The sequence below is a fragment of the Bemisia tabaci genome, chromosome 8 (assembly GCF_918797505.1).
Source record: "Bemisia tabaci chromosome 8, PGI_BMITA_v3".
Taxonomy (NCBI): Eukaryota; Metazoa; Arthropoda; class Insecta; order Hemiptera; family Aleyrodidae; genus Bemisia; species Bemisia tabaci.
In genome coordinates, this window is record NC_092800.1 from 14002452 (window position 1) to 14027905 (window position 25454).

Here is a 25454-nt window from a genome sequence, read left to right on the forward strand (position 1 = left end):
AAAATATTGCAGTTTTATTTAGAAATTTCATGTCCGACCTCTCCCATCAACTCGTTTCACTGAGCGCCGCGCGAAAAATAACCCCCCCCCCCCCCACACACACCGCCACTCCTGGGCCATCCGCGATTCCTCAGAGCTACCGATCGCGGCACCCTTGAAGTTGTCTGGAAAAATTCTAACTTCTCAACTTTTGTCGTGGGACGCAGAGTCCTCCCGTAGAAAGGTTGACACAGAACATGCTACATCGTACACTGTCGTGCTAAGGTAGAACGCCGTATGAACATCCGAGAGTTGCCAAATTTCCTCGTATAAAGCATGTATTTCTGAGAATTTTATGTTTATTTTTCCTCGAAATTTTAAGATATTGTAGATCAAATTGCGATCAAAATTTTTTGAAAAATTTGACGGAAAATAGTCACAATTTTTCCGATCAATTTGTTTTTGATCGAAAGAAATATGGCAACACTTGAAGGCTCATGGGCGTTCTTCTTTTGCACGGCAGTGCTGGAGACGGGAATACTTGAAAAACAAGTCAAGTACACTTTTCGTGGCAGATAAAACACATTGAGATGAAGTTTTTGTAGCATAGGCCCGTGACGTATGTACTAATTCAGAGTGTCTTTGGTTGTTGGAAGGGATATTGCATTCAGATTTTAGTGCTGAGAGCCTCGGTCCTCGCCTACTATACATTGTGCAATGCACTCTAAGGTTAGTAGACAATTTTATCTGCTATTCGGCGATTTTCATGCGAGCTTTTATTGCTTCGAGACAGTTCCGTCTCTTGTAAGCTGGCAACACTGTGTTTTCTCCGTTTAAATGCATGTTAAACAATCGATTCTAAATGAGGCAGCCTGTCTCACCTATAGAATCGAGATATTCAATGGATTTAAATGGGGTATTAAAAGAGTTGCCAACTTGCTGGAATCGCCACTGCTTCGAGGCAAGTGGTGCTGTTGTTGGTCGCTGAAGTGTTAACCGCTTTCTATTCAAAATTTAGTAATTTTCTCAGGTCCACGCATTTATAATGCTGAAATTGCTTTGTTCCCAGTGAGCGGCTTAATTTTTCCGATGCCGAAATGCGTGGCAATCGATTTCAAAAGCGTAGCATAAAGTTGCGGGATCAAGGTTGCCCGATTAAATGTGAATATTTTAAAAGAATTTATACGGGAGAAATGCTGATATTTCAGCACTACCCGGCAACGATGGTCCCGAAGCGGGCGGTAGGCTCGGCGTTGCGGGTGGCCGCCCGAGTTGGGCACGGCGCTGTGACAAAAGCAGGAGGCTCGTGCTGTCGTTCTGTGGAAAAACAACGTATGAGCCTTCAGACGTTGCCAAACTTCCTTCAACTACACACGGATTTCCGGGAAAAACTGTGGGATAATTTCTGTGGCAAAATTTTCATAGAATTTTGTCCGTAATTTGATCTATAGTGTTTCAAAATTTCAATGAAAAATATTTAAAACTTTCATTAAAAATTAGCATTTTCTGAGGATAAATTTGGCAACATGCGAATGTTCATACGGCGTTTTTCCTTAACCCGGCAGCGTTAATGAGAAACGGTTAGCGATGCGCTTGGAGACGGGGTTGAGCATTCAATCAACTCGGAAGCGGCCCCGTACCAGAAGCGCATTTGCATATTGCCATCAAATCGTCTGACATAAGAGCGTAACTACACTCTGCAATGAGCCCTGTTCTCCATACAATTCAATGCTTTTTCGGGCTCATCTTAATGTGTGGTTACGCCCTTATGTCAGGCAAGCGACGAAAACTGCGTCCGGCATCCACTGTTGGAGCGCGTCGCATCGTCCGATGCAAGTCCACGCATAGCGGAGGTTGTCTGGTTTCATACGCTGCTTTACACGAAGTTTTCGCGGGAAACTTGATTGTGGCACGAGATAACATACATAATAATGCATGGATGCTGCAGGTATACTGAGATTCTTCGTTAAATCGAGGGACTGACTTTACGGCTACTTAGCTCGATGTACATCACACTTCGATGTATGCGACGTCGAAGATCCAAATCAGTGTTTTGTGGCGTTAACTTTCGATATTCAGCCACGCTGCAACCGAAGGCTGCAACGGAAAATCAGCGCTAGCGCCTTGATGCAACAATTCGTGCTTGATGGATGTCCACGTTGCCTACTCTGGTAAAAATTGGCGATAAGAGCTGCGTTTCAAAATACCATAGGAATTCTTATAGCCGGCTAAAGAAGGCTACAGAATCATATAGCTGGCTGTAGAATGCGGAGAAAATCATACGGCCGGGCTATACGAAGCGATAAAAAATTATACAGCCGGGCTATAGTTCCTATAGCCGGGCTTTACACTGTATCGTCTGGCTGTTGCTTTTTCGCCATCGATTATAAAAGGCTATAAGAAATTGTGTAGAAATTCGTGTGCTTTCGAAATCATTAAGTTTGATACGGAACCATCTTAATATTTACAAACTACACGTTATATTTTCCTTTCATACATATTTTTTTTCATCAATTGAAACGAGAATAATCCATACAGGATGTGCAAACATTTCAAAATCATGAGTTGAATAACGCTGACTCCGCCAGATTAAATATTAGAGCCTAGCCTAAAGCGGAGCGGCGACGCACTGACGCCTACAAACCTAACAGGATACTTCACGCATTGCGCAACGCGTGAAGTATCCCTGTTAGGTTTGTAGGCGCCAATGCGCGTTTCGCGCTGGCTGCCCGCCTGCCGTATCATGTCCTCTAGCGGTCCATTATTATCGGTGGCGCAAGTGCGAAACCACGTATATCCATTATTGCGATGTTTCAAAATTTCCACTCCAGTTTTATTTAATCGAAGAGAAACAAGTCAACTTTATAGTTTTGAATTTATACAGAATATTCAACTGATTCGGAGGAAAAATCAAAGAAGTTTTTAAGGAACAATGAATGTGCAGGTATCTGAAATTTGATGAATTTCGTGTTCAAGTGGAAAATACTGTGTGAACTGAACACGAGGATACCCTTGGTTCATTAATGGAACAATTATTATTGGAGGAGACATGGCAAACTTATCTAGTCTGCTAAAATACATGTGATCAAATGGGAAATGCTGCCACATGACGTCACTGGGCAGTGCATTCTCTAACTCTGAAATCTATTTTTATACTTTTTCCCGTATCAGAATAAAATTATAAAAAAAAACTGCGACACCACTCTTTAAGCACTCCCACAGGAAGCAATGAAAAATGTTCGTGCAAATTTTCCATTACGTTGATTAGTTTTCTAAAGAAAAAATGAGGTATGACAGGAAGTCTACAACGTCGCAAACGAGCATAGGTGGTTTCGCACTTCGGCCACCGATACGTGCTTTTGCATTTTTTTTAATCGACGTACTAAAACTGAAGCTGCGGACGCTTTCGATAATGGCCTCTGAAGCACAACCTGAATCCTCAATTTATCTTGTAAACAGTAAATGTTTACGAGATTATGGATTATAGATTAGCTGTCAGTTGGCGAAAGAATGTGGGAGGGGAGCCGGAGCCAGTCCAGGGGGGGAGGATGGGGTTGCGGGGCGGAATGCCGGGCACTATACGAGCCCCTTGAACACCTCCGCACCCCTTTCGCCGCAGGGTGGACATAGTATAGGGAGCGGTTACGATTCGGTAAATAGCTAAACAATCCCCGGGAATTTTCCACGGGGCACCGTGCCGAATCACTGCATATTTTGTTGGTTTTTATGGCAGCACGACTCACCTCATTTTTTTTTTTCTGTGGGTCGGGACACGGAATAGGTCCTTGAATTTCAGAGCTTTTAGAGAGACGTTGGGAGGGGAAAAAAAGAGAACGAGGTACAAAATGAGGGAGAAGAAGAGAGAAGAAGAAAAAAGTAGGAGTAAAAAAGGGAGAATGTGAAGGAAAAGAAAAAGAATAGATGCAGGTATACAGGATTGCCATAATTTCTTCATCGTCCTTAGCACAATTTCTTGACTAATTTTGCTCTTTATTACTATTACTGCCTTCTTTAGAGGTGTAAATGGCCTTAGATGCTAAAGCACCGCTTTAAAATAAAATTATTTTACTACTACTACTACCCGTCTCCGAACTTTTCGGATTCCCTGACATTCCGGACTTTTTCCGACATTCCAATACAATTTCCACTTTGATTTTGGTCCTTTGAATTACCCTCACTGCTGCTGAACGCACCTCGCTAAATTTCCTGACTTTTCCAATGAATTTTCTGACTTTTTCTATGAAATTCCGGACTTTTCTTCTGAATTTCCTGACTTTTCCTATGAATTTCCTGACTTTCCCTTGCTTTTCCCGGTTGCCGCGAATTCCTTAACCCTCCCTGTTTTCCAGACCTCCGGCAACCCTGGTAGAAGGAAGAGGAAGTAGAGAAGGAAGGAGGAGAATAAAAATAGAAGAGAAAGAGGAAGATATAGGAGAAGAAAGAAAAGGAGAGGAAGGGGAAGAAACATGTAGTAATAGATGAGAAATAGAATAAAAAGAAGAAAACTGAGATACTCGTACACATATCAAACAAAAGCGAGGGACATTGAAGATTATAACAGAACTGTTGTTCGTTTGGCCTGTACTTGGCAGTCGGTAACTATTGTTTCTGGATCGTCTGAAAAAGGGCGTGTGTGCCATTAGTTTCCTGCGCATACAGCTGCTTATATGGATGAATCAGAAATTGTAGTCCCAATGGAATCCATTTGGGGAGAGGAAGTTCTGCTGATTTTAACATATATTCTGCAGACAAGACAATGCAAATTTCAGCCGAAAGACTCAACAGCAGTTTCCTGGTTAAAATATTATATTTACGAGGGGGAAGTTTGCAACGTTAAAATGCAGTTACGTTCTTTTGCCTCTGAAACGCCAACTCCATGCAACCTCCTAGTCATCACATTTTAGTGGCAATCTCTACGAATCTCAAGTGTCAATAAGACTCTCATTACGTCAGTTACATTGGGAACACTTATTTTTACACGCGTACCCGGTTCCATCTCAACAGTTCCGTGCTTATCATATCGAAACACCTCTCGAAATGATAGAACATTTTCATCTTGAAGTGCGCGAATTGATACGAGCGCAGACCATCTTCGATACAGTCAATACCTGTGGCCGTTCTCATTTTCTCTTGAATGAAGGTTATACTCATACTGAATATGACCTTAATAATCATTATTTTATGATACCTTTAAAATAAGTGTAGTTCCGGCGACAGTGGCGATTTCCCCTTAAAATTTGGGGCTTACGCCCTACCTGACAACATTTTTAAGGGTGGGTCCAGAGGCGTCTGGCATGCACAGAAAAAGGGGATGGGGCGGGTCGTCAAAAATTCGGGATTAGTGCTTAACCAGGGTGACAAGTTTTCTTGGATACCAAAATTCCCTGAATTTTTAGGATTTTTTGACGTGGAATTCCCCGAATTTTCCATGAATTTTCAACGCTTAATTTTTTTTGCATAATTTCTCAACCTAACGCTTTTCACAACAAATTAAAGCAAGAAGTCTCATAAAACTTTTAGAATTCGAAAACTTGAAGGCAAAGATTTTAATTTTCGTCGATAAAGCGTGCTAGTTCTGTGGAAAAATATTGAAAATTGCGGCCTAGGAAAGAATTTCAAAGCTCCGCAGCGAAATTCCTTGACTTTTTCTAGACTTTTCCAGGTTTCCGGTGACTTTTAAAGAACTTGCCACCCTGCTAACGTTATTTCATCGTTTTCCACTTAAAGAAACGTAACTTTATTACAAGGTTGCGGAATGCCTTGAAAAATTCAATTCTTTTACGGGAATAGAATTGTGCAATTTCTGATCGAAAAATTGCACATTTTTGTGTGTGATCAGTGGAAACATCAGGAATCATCATTATCTTCTAAAATTGCCAATCATTTCAAAACATTAATTTCTAGTAAAAAATTTACAATTTTCTAGTTAAAATTGTACAATTTTCTATTAAAAATTTTACAATTTTCTAGTAAAAGTTTTACAATTTTCTAGTAAGAATTTTACAATTTTCTAGTAAGAATTTTACAATTTTCTATTAAAAATTTTACAATTTTCTAATACAAATTTTACAATTTTCTAGTAGAAATTTTACAATTTTCTAGTAAAAAATGTACAATCTTCTATAAAAATTATAAAATTTTCTGGTAAAATGTTTACATTTTTCTAGTAAAAATTTTGCAAAACTGAAACGCAGTTACGTTCCTCCGTTTCGGGAATGACGATTAATGGACGGTTTCTCCTCTCCACGTACGCGAAAAACCCGGCATCACCTTTTTCGCTCCCTAAGGACACACGGGCCGTGGCAATTTGCGGCGGGATGGAAAACGGGCGGGCAGGAGCGGGGGAAAGTTCACCGCGGGGGGGGGGGGTGGGGGGTCGGTGGGGGTTTCGAGCAGCCCGGAGTGGGGGGCGCCGGCAGAAAGAGTGAGGTGGGGGGCCAGAGCACGGGGGGAACGGGGGGAAAGGTCATACTCTTTTTCTTGTTTCCCCCTCGGTCTTTTCTTGAACATTAATAGATACGGCGCGGCGAGGTGGGCGGGAGGGGGCAGGGGCGGGCGGGCGGCGCGCGAGGGACCGTTTCGGCCAAAAATATAACACACCCGAGTCTCTCGGTGATTTTTTACACGTTTTTAAACGATATTTTCGGTTCGCGCCGAACGCCGAGCCCGCCGACCCGACGAACCGAGCGAAATTCACGACACCGGCCCCGGAGCACCTTCCTCGAGGGATCGGCACGCCGCTTTCCCTCCATTTAAATCCATTGAAAATAATCGATTCTAGGTGAGGAAGCTTGCGTTGATAAAAAGCGATTGTTTTACATATATTTAAATGCGCGGATTCCTCGAGAGGCCTTTGACGAATCGGCAACATTGTTTACCTTAATTTAAATCCATTGAAAATGATTGGCTCTAGGTAAGGCAGCTTGCTATAATGAAAATTGATTGTTTTACTTATATTTAAATGGGCGAATTTATCGAGAGGCCGGTGACGAATTGGCAACATTGTTTTCCCTCAATGGAGAATTTGCAGGTGTCTGAAATTTGGCGAATTTCATGTTTAAGATGAAACTACTGAGAGAAAAGAGGACGAGAATATCCTTGGTTTCTAAGTAGAGAACTATTGGAAGAGATAAGACAAAATAACCGAATCAGCTAAAATGCATGTGTTTCAATGGGAAATGCCGACGGATGACGTCAGAAAGTAGAGTGCAAGCGTGCGGGGATCGACGTCGACCCGAGGTTGCCAAATTGACTGAAACAATTTTTGTATTTTACAAAAATTTACCCGTGCAATTTTCATTCAAAACATTACTGATTTTTGCATAAAATTGAAGTAAAATCAGTAAAATTTTCAGTCAGAAATGCCCAAAATTGTCTCAGGTAATATGCAAGTTGCGAGGGGAAATTTTGCAACATTGAAATTGAGTAACACTCCTTCGTGAGGGAAATGACGAAATGTACCGGTGCAAACATTGTCCAAAATTTTTCTGATTTTTGCTTGAGATCAGAGGAAAAATCCGGAAAATGTTCATTTAGAAACTTCCAAGATTCTCCCGGTGATGCAGTTTGCGAGGGGATATTTGGCAACCTTGAATTGAAGTTAAGTTCTTTCGCGAAAGGAACGGCGAAAAAACCGATTAAGATGCATCTCACGGTCCGAGCGAGAGGAATCGCAGAATGGGCATTGTTTCGAAATCAATTAACTCCTGAGCCGTGGTCCCCGTGCATCCTGTTGTGATTAATGATTCTGAAATGATTGGCACCGACACACTTTTGAGATTTTTAAATTCCATGTTCTGTTGGACGAAGTAAACGCAGTGCTAAAATTATCCACCATCTCTCCCGCGTGTTGGAATTTGGGCAACTTTCAAACTGGCACCTGTACTCTCTTCGGCCGCCGAGTCGGTTTATGACTATATCAACATAAATTACTGCGTTTAATCTAACGTTTAGTCAACGATTGTTGGGTCGGGAGGGTGTCCCAGCAGGGTAAAATGGACCGCGTTTAGCAGAAAGGAACCAAGCCACATCAGATATTGCCAAATTTAACTGGGCGGTTTTATTTTTTTACAAGAGAACGTCCGTGCGGATTTCTTTGAATATTTTGAGAAATTTGCTTCTTACACTTCATACTATCACTGAAATTTGCACTAAAATCGCACAGCCGTTTTCATGTAAAAGGAAACGGTGTCGCAGCAGGGTAAAGTGTACCACGTTTAGCAGGAAGGAACCATGCCACATCTGCTTTTGCCAAATTTAATTGAGCAATTTAATTTTTTACATGAAAACGGTTGTGTGGATTTTTGGGCTTTCGGTAAATTTTCTGCATAGTGCGGAGCAGATTCTTCAAAACATTCAAAGGAATCCGAGGAAAAATTCTCCTGTATAAAGGTAAATTATTGCCCAGTTACATTTGGCAATGAAGTAAATAAAAAACAAAATGAAAATTGCACAACTTTTCTCAAAGTTTATAAAATTGACAACCGTGTAATATGATTTTTTGAAAATAGTTGAAAAATACCCCAGTATCATAAAGGAAATATTCTCAAAACTAATAAAGCATGATAGGTAATTGAGCGACGTATAATATCAAGTTTGGCTGATTTTGGTTGAACTCTCATACGTAATCAAACTAAAAATCACGTTTTACTGTAATTATGAACAAATTGAAATTGAAAATTCATTTTGATGTAGCTGAACTGTTAATCATGCAATTTGTTGTCACTTGAAAACACACATCAGATGAAATGGATCAACCAAACCTATAACCGCCAAAATATTCTGAGAGAATACCGATTCGATTAAACTAAACTGCGTTTATTCATTCCTCGAAGTCACGGTTGTGTCAAACAGGTAATATCAGTTGTAGGTCAAATTTTGAGCCGGCGAACATACGACACTTAATGATAATGCTGACTGACAGTCGCGCTGAAGACGACTTGGAATGTAAATAACCTCTTATCTCTGAGTAGTAAGTCTATATTTCCACAGAAACACGTGTTCCTTTTTCAAGCTGTGTAAAAGTTGAAGCGAGGGTGAGAAAGCCGTCAAAAAGTTAAACTGTCCTTTGCAGCGGTTGCATGATCCCTTTTATCTTAGTCGAAGGGGTAAGCGCCAAGGGAGCTTAAAATGGCGTTTGGTGCAGAACGGACACTTCTCAGTTGCAGTGTTTCAGAATCTCTACATCCTATGTATATTTCAAGAGAGAAGTTAATGAGTGAATTTTCCGAGGTTTTTCGTTTGAAGCATCGTGAAACCATGAAGAAAATTTAGTCCAAGTTTTAACGACCTACATACAATTGCTTCGATTATAACGGATGATACGGTAGCGGAGATTTTGAGACATCGCAATCAAAAAGTGCTCATTCTGCACCCAACGTTTCAGTTTCATTCTGACGTTTCATTGCATATTTCAGGAATTTTTCGTCGGATCTCTTAAAAAATCGTAAAAATTCCTAAGAAAATTCTTGACCGTTTTAGAGTACGTGAAAAATGGCAACTTTGCAATGTCATTGACTTATCTCCATGCCCAAAATTGCCATAAGATAATATATATATTCATATAATTTACGGTCCAACGAACACATCTTTAGAAATGTTGAGAGATTGGAAAATTACTTTGATTGTTTCAGAATTTTCCGTAATTTCACTTAAAAAATTCATCACGTACCTACTTCAGCAAAGCGAAACCCCTATTTTGATTGAATAGTAACATTCATTCATTTTGCCCGTTCGTGAAATTCAGAGTTTGCAGTGCACTGCAAATGCTGAAAATTGAAGTATTTGCTCTCCTAGGGACGTAATGAAAAATTCAGAAAATTCCTAAAGTTAAGAGGAACTATTCAAAACTACATCGGCTCAAAATGAGGAGAACTCCTGGAGACCTTATTTTAAATATCAACTTACAATTTTTGATTATTTCATGGTATAATCTTCATGGAGGGTACACTCGTGAACTTTAACCTTTCTGGAACGAGACAATCAAATTTGCAATTCTATTCGGGATACCAATGTTGAGGATCAATCTGAAACTTCCCTCCTTTCATCAGTTAAATTTGCTCAAATTTCTTTTCTCTGATGGACTGCTTCAACCTCATTTGTCCATCTAATTATGCCCTAATTAAATGTGCACGGATAACATAATTTTCACGAATGATAGGTAGTAGCGAAATATAGTAAATAGAATAGTTTTGAATTAGAGAACTACGTGCCTTGATTGAGGATTCCCAAAATTTCCGCTCTTAAATTATTTATTTTTAAAGTGTGCTCTTCAGTATTTTTGTTCGAAAATTTCAGCGAATATTTTTGAAAGGGCGAAGATAAAAAACTCGAAATTCCGTAAAATTGCAACTGTCTCCGAAAATATGAAATATTACCGGACATTGGTCCTAAGAATGCGAACGAAAACACGCAACTCAATCTCAGCGTTCCAGAATTTCCGTTCCCTCTCCATTTTGTTAAAAAATCCTATACGACATTTTTGGGCGAAACTTTCAGCTAATACCTACTTATGAAAAGCGAAAAGAAAATTCACGCCAAAGTTGGCCAAATATCAATCGAATATTAGTTATCCTTCAAAAAAGAATGACAGAGTATTTTCGATGTCTCAAACCGAGATATATGGTTTGGCAGTTTCATCATCGATACTTGCAACGTCCCGAACCGATACTCGCCGTTTCATCCTTTTCAGCAAATGGAAGGAATATTCTACCAATATGCTGCAGTATCAATACACTGTGAATGAAATCTGCTCAGAATATTCTACTATTATTCCCACTAATGGTCATTTCATTAAACCAAAGCAGCGGGAGGGGGAAGGGATGCCAAAGAAAAAAGCCAGCTCACATGCCACTCATAAATCCTGTTGGAATATTCTCAAAATATTCTTGGCCAAAAATATGCTGGGAATCCTCTTCAGACATTGTAATTGCCGCGGAGATGTTTCCAGAATATTATAACAATCTTCCGAATAGTTTTTAAAAGATTCCTAAGGTATTCTTAGAATATTGTCTCACACATGGATGGTGGTTTGACCTTTTGATCGATAACCTACACACCGAGCCAGGATCGTAAAAATTTATGAAAACCCGGAAAAAAGTTTTTCTCTTTTCCTCGCGAAGAGATGGAGAATCCATGGCGGGAAGAGGTTAGGTCCGAATTCGATTCCTGACTTTAGGCTGGGTGTTGGACTAAAAATACACCGTCGGCTCCGGCACCGAACGCGGAGATTGCGATCCAGAGCGCGCTGCCGTCGCGTCGGTGGGAAAAGATTGGCAGACCGGGTAAGTATTGTAGCTGAGTGACCTACTTAGACTCGAATCCCGGCGGCTCCCAAACCGCGATTGATTTCCGAGGAGCCGCGCGAAAAACTCGCCGAAAAACCAACACAAAATATTCAAAACGCAAAAACAACTTACCGAAGCAAAACAAAACCCGAAACCCCGTCCTGGATGAGCAGCCTAGAAGCACTAAGAACCGGAGTCAAGGACGAAGGGATACAGTCTCAAGGAATTAACAAATAAAAAAAAAGTGACGGGTAGCCGAATTCTCGATCAAATAAGATTTTGTTCCAAGGGTTGAATCCAAAAAGGAGCACAACTTCACCCGATGGAGAACGCGAGGGGCCGCGTCCGGGGAGAGGGGCGGGGTGGAGGGGTTTTGGAAAAACTAAGAGAAAAAAACGCGGAAGGGGGATACGAAAAGCAAGATGTGAAGAAACCAAAAAAACGCTTTGAAACTTACTTGGGGGGCGGGCGATTACCAAAAAGGGGTCGCTGAGCGCTGGCGGGGGCACAGACTGTCTTGAAAAATCGTACGCGGAAAACGAACCGGGGGCGAACTGTGAGGGGGGCAACAATCTGCAAAAACCACTAAACAACAGTCAATTCGAGGCGGCTACTCACTCTCGGACAAGAATCCAGATTGGAAAAGGTTACACTGAACTCCACTTTAACTTGGGCAAGCGATGAGGAGGCCGGCCGGCATTGACGTTCGACACACCTAGGTCTCTCTCGGAACACTGCGTCAGTTGGAAACTTGAAATAGTGCGCGCTTGCGTCGTCGGGGCGTCTGCGCCGACGGCGGCGCCACCTCGCGGGCGTCCTCGCCAACCGGAGCGCCGCACAGTGGATCGAGCCACTCAGATCGGCCGGACATGAAATTTTCAACTAAAACTGCAAACTTTGTCATTTAAATCATCACATTTTAAGTTTCAAGGGGTGATTTTCGCAGAAAATTTCAAGAGGAAACCAACGGAGCCACTTTGAGAATCTCAAAGTTGTGTATAATCGGAGTTACAAGCGTTTAAAGTTTCCGAATTTCGACCGACCTCTCCTGTCGGCTCGAGCCCATTGTGCGACGCCGCATTCCGGATAATGACTCACAAGTCACTGCACAACACGACTGCATTCAATCATCGTTCTTCGCCGGAGCCTTCGTCCCTTCCATGTCGGGTCCCCCGGAATTTTATCCCTTGTGCCCCCCTCCCCCCCGGCCCATCGGCCACTTGTGTTCCCTTCCCTCCCGGCCGGGCACTCCCCGCTAATTTACCTGCTTATAATCCCCGCCCCGCCGATTTCCCACGACCCTCTAAGACAGCGTGGACCTGTCAAATAAGGAAGATGTTAACTGCTCCGGTGGCAGTTGAAATTCATCTCTAGTTCCGGACGTGTCCTGTGGAGAGTAAACATGAACATTATTACACAGGGTGATCTTAAAGTTCCGCACTACTCGCACAGCCCCAGGTTCTTGCCCCATTTAAAGCGCATGCTACAGAACCTGTATAGTAAGAGTATGGACGGATCGTTTCATGGAGGACTTACTTGGGGGCCGTCCCCCTAGTAAAAATTGGCGATAGGAGCTGCGTTTCAAAATACCCTAGGAGTTCTTATAGCCGACTGAAGAAGGTGATAGAAAATCATATAGCTGGCTGCAGAAAGTGGAAAAAATCATACGGCCGGGCTACACGAAGCGATAAAAAATTAAACAGCCGGGCTATAGTTCCTGTCGCCGGGCTTTACACTTTATCGCCTGGCTGTTGCTTTTTCGCCATCGGCTATGAAAGGCTATAAGAAATTGTGTAGAAATTCGTGTGCTTTGTAAATCCGCAAGTTTGTACAGAATCACCATAATATTTACAAAACGCACATTATATTTTCCTTTACTACATATTTGTTTTCATCAATTAAAATGAGAATAATCCATACAGTGTGTGCAAACATTTCAAAGTCATGAGTTGAACAACGCTGACTCCACGAGATTAAATATTAGAGCCTAACACAAAGCGGAGCGGCGTCGCACTGGCGCCTACAAACCTAACAGGGATACTTCACGCACTGCGCAATGCATGAAGTATCCCTGTTAGGTTTGTAGGCGCCAATGCGCGTTTCGCGCTGGCTGCCCGCCCGCCGCGCTGCGCCGCAGCGTACCACGGCGCTTGAAGCAACTATTTCACACCCGAGGTATTGCACAGTATCGAACAAAATTGAAGGCGCTCCAACATATTAGGAATGGCAGGCATCCTTCAAAAGTACGGAGCTTCCCTCGCAAAATAAATCAAGATAATACGGCCCAAAAAGAGAGTGGTAGTCCAAAAACTCACTAAGTCCCAGCATCCGTAATTAGTGAAGTTTAGCATACCCTTTATCGCCTGGCTGTTGCTTAATCGCCATCGGCTATAAAAGACTATAAGAAATTGTGTTGCCGGCTATCGAAGCTATTGGAAATTTTACAGTCGGCTGTAGGTCTACGGTATTTTAAAGCACAGATTCTACTGCCAATTTTTACCAGGGCCCTTAATAATTACGTGACGCACTTTTTCGGCATTTTTGACCTCCCCTTCCCCCTTCTAACGCTTTTATGACGTAGGGCCCTTTCCTTTAACACGTAAAAATAAAATGGCGTGACGCTTTCCTCGACCCCCCATCCCCCCCCCCCCAAGAGCGTTACATTTAGGGACAGTCCCATAGGGCCCAAAAGGGATGTTCATCTTCTTACGCACGGAATGACAAATCCAATCTTCAGATTCCAATATCAAACCAAGGTGGCCGAGAATGTTCATAAATGAGCGTTTTTCCGCAAAAGTGGGTAAATTTATGCACAAGTTAAGTCAAATACGTACTTTACGAACGACGGGTCGTAATAATTGTAATAATAAATTGCTTGATAGTTTGAATTCAAAGGTTGGCTGATCTTTTGGGCCCTGCTAACTTTATTCGCGGAGGTATCGATGAGAGCCTGATGGATTTTCGGTATTCACACTTGTCCATACTCTCGCTATACAGGCACTCTAGGGCGATCCCCTGGAAATTTTGCGGGGTCCCAAAAGTAGCTTCCTTTGACCCGTTAAGAGTACTCACGAAATTGCACGTCTCTGTCTCAATTTTTTCAAAAGTTAAAGGGGTAATGCGAGGTGCTGGTAGTGTGGGACTTTTGGATCGCCCTGTATGTGTCCTCTTGAAAGTTTTACATCAAGAGCAGTTTATGCGACTGAAAGTTCGGAAATCAACCCCTTAGCAAAATAGAACATGCAGAGTGAAATATGCTCTGATGAAAAATTCTCAAAGCGGAAACCTGATCTTGAAGGTACTTTTTTTTCGAATTCATATGTAATAAGCTTGCGACGGAAACCTGTTGTTAACGGACATTTTTACCGCCCCACGAGATTCTGTCAAAATCAGGCGCCATTGAACATTCAACACTTAAGATAGAGCCCAAATGAACTGTATTTTGCAGTTGGGAACAACTTTGGCTCACCTACGAAAGATCCTTTCTCCATACGAAAACTATTGGCGAGCATGTTGTTTTAATAAACATGGGTTCGCGGCAGTGGCGTGGCGTGAATTGCGATAAATCGATTATTATGCCACTTAAACCTATGGAAAAGGATCGATAAACAGGGTGTTTGCAGCGAACACCTTAATAATCGATTCTTTACCATAGGTTTAAATGGCATAACAATCGATATATCGCAATTCACGCCACGCCACTGGTTAGCGGACTCTTTTCGGGTGTTATACTAGCCTGGGCATGGGGTCTTGGGGTCGGTTGTTGTGGAAAAATTGGATTTTTTGGCATTCGACCGCAGACCCACGAAACTCGAAATTTTCGCTAAAATCGGCCTTGAGACTTATGCTTACGTCAGTATAAGACCCGAAAGTGACCGAATCATGATGCATTCCGTCAAATATCGTCTTGAATGAGCAGAAATTGTAGAGTTAAGGAAATTCAGGGCGGGCCCAAAAACAAAAAAGGGGGGAAGGGTAGGGATTATCCCCTAAAATTGCGGTACTACCCAAAGTTGTTGGATCCTGAGGGCATTTCGAATTAATTATGGTAATACCAAAACGCAAGTTGGGGTAGTGCCGCAATATTTGGGTTAGTAACCTACTTTATTGGGGCCCTACCGCAATTGAGGCATTTTCCAGTAAAAGGGCGTGCGAGAATTCCAATGCGGCTAGGATTGTGTAACGTAGATATGTAGTTTTATGTAACTTATCCGACAATTCTGCTAAATAAATTTTACCCTGAATCTGCTCCGAGTATTTTCCCACTATTGTAAAGAAGTAAGTCGACTGTGAATGAATATCCTCTGCCGCAAATTCTATAAAAAATTGCACAATCTTAGCAGCATTGCAAGCATCCTACGCCTTTTTACCGAAAAAGTCCTCAATTGATTGGAAATGCTCAAGTTGGGTCTACCTCTTTTTTCCGTGTTATATCAAAACTCCTTAAAAGAGAGAAATCTACAATTTTTCCGAAAATTCTTTTCCTGTGAGAAGAAATCCGGCTACGTCAGAATTTTATCTCTTTTTTCCGTGTTATATCAAAACTCCTTAAAAGAGAGAAATCTACAATTTTTCCGAAAATTCTTTTCCTGTGAGAAGAAATCCGGCTACGTCAGAATTTTATCTCTTTTTTCCGTGTTATATTAAAACTCCTTAAAAGAGAGAAATCTACGATTTTTCCGAAAATTCTTTTCCTGTGAGAAGAAATTCGGCTACGTCAGAATTTTCATAGGGCGTTTTTTCGTAGTAGGGCAAAATTTCCAGCGGTCTTGAGCCGCCGCCGCCGCCTCTGCTACCGCATGCCGGTCAATTATTGATTCCTCGCTGAGAGCAGCGAACGCCCAACGGCCCAACGGATGGAGATGAATGGTATGACGTCATGAGCAGGAGGTTTATTCGCCTCCAAGACCTTTTTTAAATTCATTTCGACCCTCGTGTCCCCTTGTTTTTATAGCCATAACAAAGGCTTCACAAATTTCAGCCTCATAAAAAGACTATTTTCTCGAACTTGGAGTGAAATTTGGAACTATTACTTTAGATTTACGGTCGTGTTCATAGTCGAACCTTAAACAGCTCCTTTCTTAGGATGCCTCAATTTGGTTTTGAGATTAGGGGAAGTTTAAGGAGATCCTTAACATGACGTCATAAAAAGGAAGATTGTTGCAGACCTTGAGTAAAATTCAGCAGTATTACTTTGAAAATGGATCCTTGAAACGGATTACAATGATTCGCCGCTACAAAAATCACCAAAAATTAAATTTGTCTTTACAAGTTCTGTGAATTTCAGGGGAGTTTTGTATTGACCTTAAATTTTTTCAAGATCATATAATTTTTTCCTCCGTATTCCAAAAGAGCATTTTTCAACGGAAAAATCGCGATATTTTGAGATTTGGTTTCAATTATTTTGCGATTTTTTGCGACAAAATCGCTAGGGCCATCAACGTTTGAGCGATTATCCTCGATCTTGACACAATTTTATCTCTATAAAATCGCGTTCGATTAGATCGAAATTTCCTCTCAATTTATCACGAATTTTTGTTCGATATTATTGCGATAAATCGCTGTCGATAAAATCGCGATTTCATTGCAAATTTATGTGATAAAATCGCAATATATGGCAACTTGATTATCGGATAATATTACAGTTAATCGAAATCGATAAAATCGTGATACATTTTCCGATCAAATTGCAACATATCGCGATCACTACTGCTTACATGGGTTTTGTTCTTTTTCCAAGGGCGAATCATTGTAATCCCTTTTGAGGATCCATTTTCAATTCCAAAACTAGTTGTTTTGAATTTTGATCGAAGTTTGTAAAAACTATCATTTTAATTGCAGACTGTCGAATGCCCTCTTCAGTCTATCTTAATCACAATGTGAGCAGCGTGTTAGCGTCTCTTGAAAATAGGGCTGGTTCGGTGGAGGCTAGGAATACATATCTTGAATATTTCATCAAAGGAAAAAGGTTTAACAAGAGTTCAACACGCTTAATCATAAGGAATACGTTTTTTAAAAAAATAAACATCGCGGTTTAAACTCTGATGATTCTGCTCAACGTCTTATTTGAATCATGAGGAAACTTCGACACTCCTCGAACATTCGAACTTTTATAGACCGAGCGGTAAAATTGCGAACTCAATAAACTTGAAATGGAAAGGCACAGAACTGTAAGCCTGCGAAGAGGAAGCCAAAGAAAAAAATAATAAAACATGAGACGGGAATAAAATCCAGGGAAGAGATAAAAGCTTCATGCGAATACATCGGCGCGCAATTGGAACCAGTAAAACCGGTCTAAAATCGATTGATGTACTCTTCAAATACTAAAAACTTAAGGGATAAATTCTCAAAGATTTAATGGAGACGCTCTAACCGAACCTCATGAGTGGAATTAACTGTCGGGGAACTGCTGATATCATAGCGAAGGCGAATAGACCGAAGAAATACCTTCCGACGTTCAAAGCGCCTTCAAAAATCCGTGTAGGCAATTTCGCGACCACAGCGTTCGAATAGTTATCTACTCAGCCCCTTACAATTTAGCTCCTCTTTACCGCGCGTCCGCGCGCTTCTCTGTGAGTGATAGTTTAGATCGCCGCATGTACCTTCGAATGTTGCCTAATTTCTTGATCAAATACAAAAGTTCTGAAAATCGTTTGATCTTTCTCATAACTTTTCGATTCATCATATTCATGAAAGTTTTTGTGTATCGAGTAATGTAAATGGCGAAGAATCTATTAAGTTTTCTCACTTATTAATAAGTACTTAAGAAAAACTGGCAACGTTTGAATGATGTTACTTTCATGGATATCATCATAATCGACCAAAATTTCATTATCATGTTTTATCTATTTCTTTTCGTGTTCCATTTTCCAAACAGAGAACTGAACAACATGACGCGTATATAGGGACTTCAGGTGTGTTTCCATTAGGTTATGAAAAATATACTCACAAAACCTCTGGTCTGAAATTTACTTCAGTTTGAGATAGAAAAGTAAAGCATAAAAGGAAACTTGGCGACGTCTAATGAATAGTCATGCTAACTCTTGTTCAATTCATCAATTTTTTATTAGGGCAGAACCGAAAACAATCGACCTCGATGAGGTATAACGAGAATTGAGGACATTCAAAATTTTGCAAGCATGCCATCTTTTTAGTTTCTTTGGTAATTATCTCGGCAAATGTATGAGTAAATGAAAAGCGAAAAAATATTCCCGTTTTAGGCACTTTCCGAAAATGTTAAATAAAAAATTAAGCAACTTTTATATTTTCCTTTTGGAGCGTTTATAAATTAAGTAACGTCTTTTTTCGGCATTGTAACGCTTCAGAGACATCATTGAAGCGGTATAGGCAAAAAGGGCATTTTTTGGTTGCGGTGTCTCAGAATCTCCGCTAACTAATCCATTTTAATTAAAGCAAAGGTATGAAAATCGTCGAAACTTACACTAAATTTTCTTTATAATTTTACAATCTGAAAATGAAAAATAAAAAAAAAAAATCCCTCTTTAAAATATAAATTAGCACTGGAGATTCTGAAACACCGCAGCCAAGAAATGCCCTTTTTGCACCCAACGCTGCTTATCGATGGTGAAACTACCAGACCACGTATCTCGGTTTGCGACGTTGTAGACTTCCTGTTATACTTTATTTTCCACATGGGAAACCACTCGACGTCAATTTTTGAAAACTTCCAAAATTTTTCTTCTCCTTGCGAAGGAAACTCCGTGAAATCTTCAAGGAATGAAATTGATTTGTTCTCAATCAAAAAAATAAAATGGGGGCAGAGATTTTTAAACACCGCAAACGAGATACGTGGTCTGGTAGTTTCACCGTCGTTATACTGTAACGCGTGAAAACACGGTGGCGTTACACTCTCCCCGACTCCCCTTCCTACCCTTAGAGCGTTATATAATTTGGCCCCTATGGAAACGAGCGCTATGAAGTGGGTGACGCAGGATAAAGCTAGAAGGTTTTCCTCCTTGCATACTCATGTCAGCAAGGGCCGGTCGCACTGTCCCAGGGTAGCCTTTTTTAAATACTCGAGCAAATATTATCGATTCGCCGCCCGACAGGCCGACAGCCAGCCGTCGACGAGAGCAACGACCTCTGGCTGACGGAAATCGAATCACTCGACCTTACCACCCACTTACAGCGGGAAAGCTCTAAATCCTTATATTGCAATCAGCCCGTCATTGTTAACTGCGGCTCTTCATAGCCGTGCTCGTGACGTCATGGCCAAAGCTCCCGTGCTTAAGGGATGAAGGTGTCATTGCGGAAAAATCGTTCGAAATGAGTTCAAGGCTTGATTGAAGAGGCGAAAAAAGGACGATACGAAGGTAGAGGAGAGGGAAATTGAGCGGCGGCGATTCCAGCAAGTTGGCAACACCGTTAACACTCCATTTAAATCCATTAAAAATATCGATTTGCATGGGGCGAGCTGCCTCGCCAAGAATCGATTGTTTTACATATATTTAAATGGAGGAAAAACAGAGTTGCCAGCTTTCAAGAATCGTTACTGAAATTGAGGGACCATTCGAGGAAGAGCACATACGTGGGTACTTGTCGCTGTTACGCATAGGCAGTTTTTCATTCGTTTCTTCGTCAATTGGACGTATTTCTATCAAACGGAACTATGTGCATTAAGCCATGAGCCCTGAGACCCATAAGAATACGTGCTTAAAAGGGCCCAAGTCATAATACACATAGTTCCGTTTGACAGAAATGCGTCCAATTAGAAGTTTTCATTTCATATATTTGCCTTCTAAAATATTCTAATGGGCCACTAGAGCTAGGTATGAGTCAAAGCTTTACAAAACAAAATTCTTCTTCGAAATTTCAGGTGAAAAACAAATCACACAACGGGAACTCTTGGGATCAACTCCTAAAAAAGATAAATGTAGGTGTTTAATTAACATTGATTAAATGGCAAGTATACAAATGACGTCATTCGATGGAGCCCCCCGAACCCCCCGCTCGACATCAGCAAATTCTCCCTCCGACTCACTCTGGATCCACCACTGGATCGCTATCAGTGAAAATAACTATAGGAGAATGAAAAACCAGTTTCACGCGCTGCGAAAAATTGCATTTTATCAACCCCTGAAGGCGGGGAAAACCGCGAAGAGAATTAAATCCACTATTACAAAAGATGATTCCATTAGACGCACTGAAAACGCAGACCCGGACTCCAAGAAAATTTTCAACTCGCATTTTGAAGAGCTTAGAACCAAGGAAGCCGGCGCCTCTCCTTCCCGCGATTAACTGCCTCCCATTAATTAAGGATTCTCGCCGATAGTTTCGAAATAAATCACGTATAAGAATGAAAGCACCGCGGGTCAATGAGGGAATAAAAAAAAATGAAGTTTTGAAAAATGGTAAGCAGGAGCCGGGGAGAAATAGGGCGGATGAAATTCGAATGAATGGGCTTTTTAAAAGCTTTGTCGGAGCTTTCCGGTCGCGGAAAAAGTGCAGGTATTTACCGTGCCGAGGTTGTATCTCTCTCCATCTCCCCCTCCCCTCTCTCTTCCGCAACCCCTCCCCCACCGCAACCCCCCTTCTCCCCTAAGTCGACGGCATTCGTTCCAGTTTTTTGCAACTTTTAACGTCGGACAGTCTGTGAAAAGAGGAAGCAAGTACATTGTTTTGAAGGAGGGAATCGCTTGATGTTTAACCATTCAAAAACGACTGGAGCCATTTATCATTTTCACGCACACACAGGCACATGCGGCCCGCTCGACTCTGTGTTCGCACCTCACACACATGCGCTGACTCTTTAATTTCACGGTGGTAGCATTTAACGTGTTTATTATTTTCTTTTCGCCGCCATGCTCCGCCGCTTTGCTCTGACGCTATCGATGCTTCGAAGTCAATTTTAAGGTACATTTACACTATTTAAAATAATAATATTTCGTTCTCACATTGGAGCTAAGTCGAGTCAATTGATTCGTAGATCGAATTAAATATAAGTCTGACACAGAGAAAATAATTGCCTCTGATTATGCTTCCCTGGTAAAAATTGGCGATAAGAGCTGCGTTTCAAAATACCATAGGAATTCTTATAACCGACTAAAGAAGGCTACAGAAAATCATATAGCTGGCTGTAGAATGCGGAGAAAATCATACGGCCGGGCTATACGAAGCGATAAAAAATTATACAGCCGGGCTATAGTTCATATCGCCGGGCTTTACACTTTATCGCCTGGCTGTTGCTTTTTCGCCATCGATTATAAAAGGCTATAAGAAATTGTGTAGAAATTCGTGTGCTTTGGAAATCATTAAGTTTGATACGGAATCACCTTAATATTGACAAAACACACATTATATTTTCCTTTAATACATATTTTTTTTCCATCAATTAAAATGAGAATAATCCATAGAGGATGTGCAAACATTTCAAAATCATGAGTTGAATAACGCTTACTCCGCCAGATTAAATATTAGAGCCTAACACAAAGCGGAGCAGCGACGCACTGGCGCCTACAAACCTAACAGGGATACTTCACGCATTGCGCTACGCGTGAGGTATCCCTGTTAGGTTTGTAGGCGCCAAAAATTTGACACTTGTTTGATTATAAAAAACTATACTAAATGAATTAATTGGCTGAAATGTTTAATTGTGAATGAACACAGGGTGTCTACTAAAATTTTATTTTGGATTTTCTTGATATTTTCTCGATGTTACAAATTAAATTTTCTGATTTTTTGTTCGGATAAATTGACACTCGATTGTTATTGACAAATTAATATACTTGAATGAAGTGAATCAAATGCTTCACTTTTGTATGTTCTAAACTGCATGAAGTTGAAAAATACTTGACGCACTCAGAATTCCCTGATTCATGGACGATTTTCCGAATAATCTCCTGATTCTCTTTGATGACATCGAATTTCCTAACATTTTCCGGCTTTGACAAGTGGCACACACTTGTTCACACCTTGTAAGGCCAACCTGACGTGACTTAAATGAGATTCCTTTTAAATATCCGTGGTTTTGTCACCCACACTGCCATGCTAAGGAAGAACGTCGTATGAACTTTCGAGGGTTGCTAACTTTCCTTCGATAAAACGCATACTTTGAAGAAAGTAATGAATATTTATTCTTAAAATTTTCAGAATTTCAGGTAAGATTATCTGAAAAATTGGAAGGAAAATATTCATAAGTTCACCGGGAAATTCGTGTTAAATCAAGGGAAATTTGGCAACCCCCGAAGGTTCATACGGCGTGTTTCCTTATCTCGGCAGCACACTCCGGTATCACCCGAGAAAAGTGTACGGCTCGCGTTCACATTCTATGTTTAATTAATTAAACCGGTTAGCAGGTATGCGAGCATTTCAAACGGATGACGTCATCGCGGAAGGCTGCGTGTCGCGTGTCGCTCCTCTGCGGTATCGGTATTTGACATAATGAATTACATCCCCTCCTTCCCCCGGTTCCTACCGCGGCGAAACACGTTTATTTGGGTGTAAAATACAGGGTGCCCCAGTATCAGGATTAGAATAAAGTACCTATATAGGGAGAGTAAGGACACGTCGGTAATTTTGAGATTAAGAGATGGAGCTCTTAGGGCTCAAACGAGCAGCCAATCTATGAATGCAAAGTATACAGAGTGATTTATTATTACAATGGGCCTGTTGCAAACTTTTGCTAGAGCAAAACTAAGAGTTGTTTCCTACAGATAATGCCTCAAAAATCACGATGAGCGCATCGGCAAAGTCTGAAATGCACTCATAACTTCACAATCTGCGTAAGAAATTTGCGATTTTTTGAGCTTCCCGCTTCGAAAATGATACTACGGTACAGGTGAACATTTTGTTAGAGGAGTCGTTCCATTGGCGGCAATACTCATCATGGCCGACGCCAGTCCGCCAAAACACGTGTGATGGAACGAGATAACACCTAAACAGGATTAAACCAGATAACAATCGGCGTGTTTACGTTCATATTTTCCTCGCCCGCCTTAATTGACCTTGAGTTCTCCTCGAATTACGCGAGGAACTGCGCAAGCGTCGGCCATGATGAATATTGCTGACGATGGAGCGACTCCTCTAACAAAATGTTCACCTGTGCAGTAGTATCGTTTTTGAAGCGGGAAGCTCAAAATAACGCAAATTTCTTACGCAGATTGTGAATTTATGAGTGCATTTCAGACTTTGCCGATGCGCTCATCGTGATTTTTGAGGCATTATCTATGGGAAACAACTCTTCATTCTGCTCCAGCAAAAGTTTGCAACAGGCCCATTGTTAGGATCCGTCGTTGGTACAGCACGCAATTGACTTAGTTTTTGCATAAAACTCATTTTTGCAGAAGAACGCTCATTTATGAACAAACGTGGCCATTTGATATTGGAATTTAAAGATTGGCAGTGACATTTTCGTTTTCAAAGGTTGGCTGTTCTTTCGGGCCTTAAAAGCTTCATATTTTTACACTTTCGTACTCTCCCTATCAGTGGCGTGGCGTGCTTTGCGATATATCGATTGTTATGCCATTTAAACCTATGGAAAAGGATCGATAAACAAGGTGTTCGCAGCGAACACCTCAGTAATCGATTCTTTACCATATGTTTAAATGGCAGATCGATCGATATATCGCAAATCACGCCACGCCACTGCTCCCTACATCGGTACTCTACGTTAGACAGCTAGTGCAGGAGTGTTTTCTAGTGGGTGTGTATTTATGTCATATCTATACGGGATTTAGGGTGTAAGAAACGATAGGTAATAATCACTAAAAACTATATTAATGGTACTCATAATCTGAAAAAATGTTTGCTTACCTTCTTATCTCTATATCTTCTCCTCTTTCTTTCTTCTTCTTATTTTCTGGATCTGAAAAAAAAATTCAGACTAGTGAGGATTTTCATACTTTTAGGCATTTCAGACTTTCGTGATAACAATACCAAGGTTTTGAGTTTCGCGGTACTACGACCCTTATTCCCGGCGGCAGTTGTATTTTGGTGCTCAAATGGACGTATTTGAATCAAAAGGAACTATATCCGTTCTGACATGAGCCCTGAGATCCATATGAATAAATGCATGACAGGTTTCGTGTTAAAATGGATATAGTTTGATTTAAATGCGTCCAAATCACGTGATGCAACTATTTAACCTCCGGCGCCAGCGGGGAAGTATCACCACGAAGCGAAGGAACTTTCTGCTCTTTCAACTCGGTCCCTCCTGATGAGTATCGACGGCCGATGTTGATTCCAGCAACTTGGCAACACTGTTGGAACTCCGTTTAAATCCGTTGAAAATATCGATTCCAGATGAGGCAGCGCGTCTCACCTCAAATCGATTGTTTTACATACATTTAAATGGAGGAAAAACTGTTGCCAAATTTCAAAAATCGCCACTGTCACTGGCAAAGTTGCAGGTACACGTATCTCGCATTGCCCCTTCTCACGATGGTCCCTTTAAAGTTTTGGCCTTTCCCAAAGTGGTTTCCTTTGCCTAAGGAGCACTCGCAAAATATGAAGTCTCTATCTCAGTTCGTGCAAAAGTCACTGGGTTTCCTAGTGCTGGTTGCACGGGACTTTTGGATCATCCTGTATGTAGAGTTCCACTATAGTAGTACTTTGGTGGGATCCTACTGGTGGAAGCGGTTGGTTGCAATGGACAAAGTAGGTGATAGACCGACTAACGGCAACCCACAAGAGACCCATAGTCAGTCCATCATTTTCTCCCTTAGTCCAAAGGAAACAACCGTTTCAACCAATAGGATCGTTCCATACTTCCTATGTATTCTTTGTCTATAGCTTTGTCTATTAATGGAGACGTTGGATGAGTGAGGAATTTGCGATTTGACAGTTGATTCTTGTGTAAAAGTTCGCGAGAAACACGATGGTGCCACTAGTTTTCTCTGAAATCAACTCCCAAGCTCAAAGAAAGTTCTCAAGTTGAGGCCAAAATGGAGGAGATATCCCACGCTATCTTGAGAGTCCACCTCTACATCAAAACAAACTCTCCATGCGAAGATAGGGAGCAAATACATTGACAGGGTTGCCACTTTATTTGGGGACTCTCAAACTGAAAACACGGCAACCCTGCTAATGTATTTGCTCCCTATCTTTGCATGGAGAGTTTGTCTTGATGTAGAGGTGGACTGTCAGGATAGCGTGGGACATCCCCTCCATTTTGGCCTCAACTTGAAAGCTTTTTTTGAGCTTGGGAGTTGATTTCAGAGAAAACCAGTGGCA

At 41.3% G+C, this 25454-nt stretch overlaps 2 protein-coding genes across 27 annotated transcripts in view; both read right to left on the reverse strand.

Annotated features, from left to right (window-relative positions):
- Positions 1 to 11802, reverse strand: part of LOC109033903 (plasma membrane calcium-transporting ATPase 3) — a 469278-nt gene extending 457476 nt beyond the window's left edge. For all 12 annotated transcript variants that reach the window (XR_011900360.1, XR_011900361.1, XM_072303337.1 and 9 more), the window contains exon 1: positions 11722 to 11802. The gene's annotated coding sequence lies outside the window, so the exon portion shown is untranslated. The remainder of the gene's footprint in view (positions 1 to 11721) is intronic.
- The window catches only part of LOC140223753 (plasma membrane calcium-transporting ATPase 3-like), a 310994-nt gene that overhangs the window by 255864 nt on the left and 29676 nt on the right, over positions 1 to 25454 (reverse strand). For 12 of the 15 annotated variants that reach the window (XR_011900358.1, XR_011900359.1, XM_072303325.1 and 9 more), the window contains exon 1: positions 11722 to 11807. The gene's annotated coding sequence lies outside the window, so the exon portion shown is untranslated. Of the gene's footprint in view, positions 1 to 11396; positions 11649 to 11721; positions 11858 to 24035; positions 24088 to 25454 lie in introns of those variants that run through there. The other 3 variants (XM_072303319.1, XM_072303317.1, XM_072303318.1) reach the window with 3 other exon arrangements.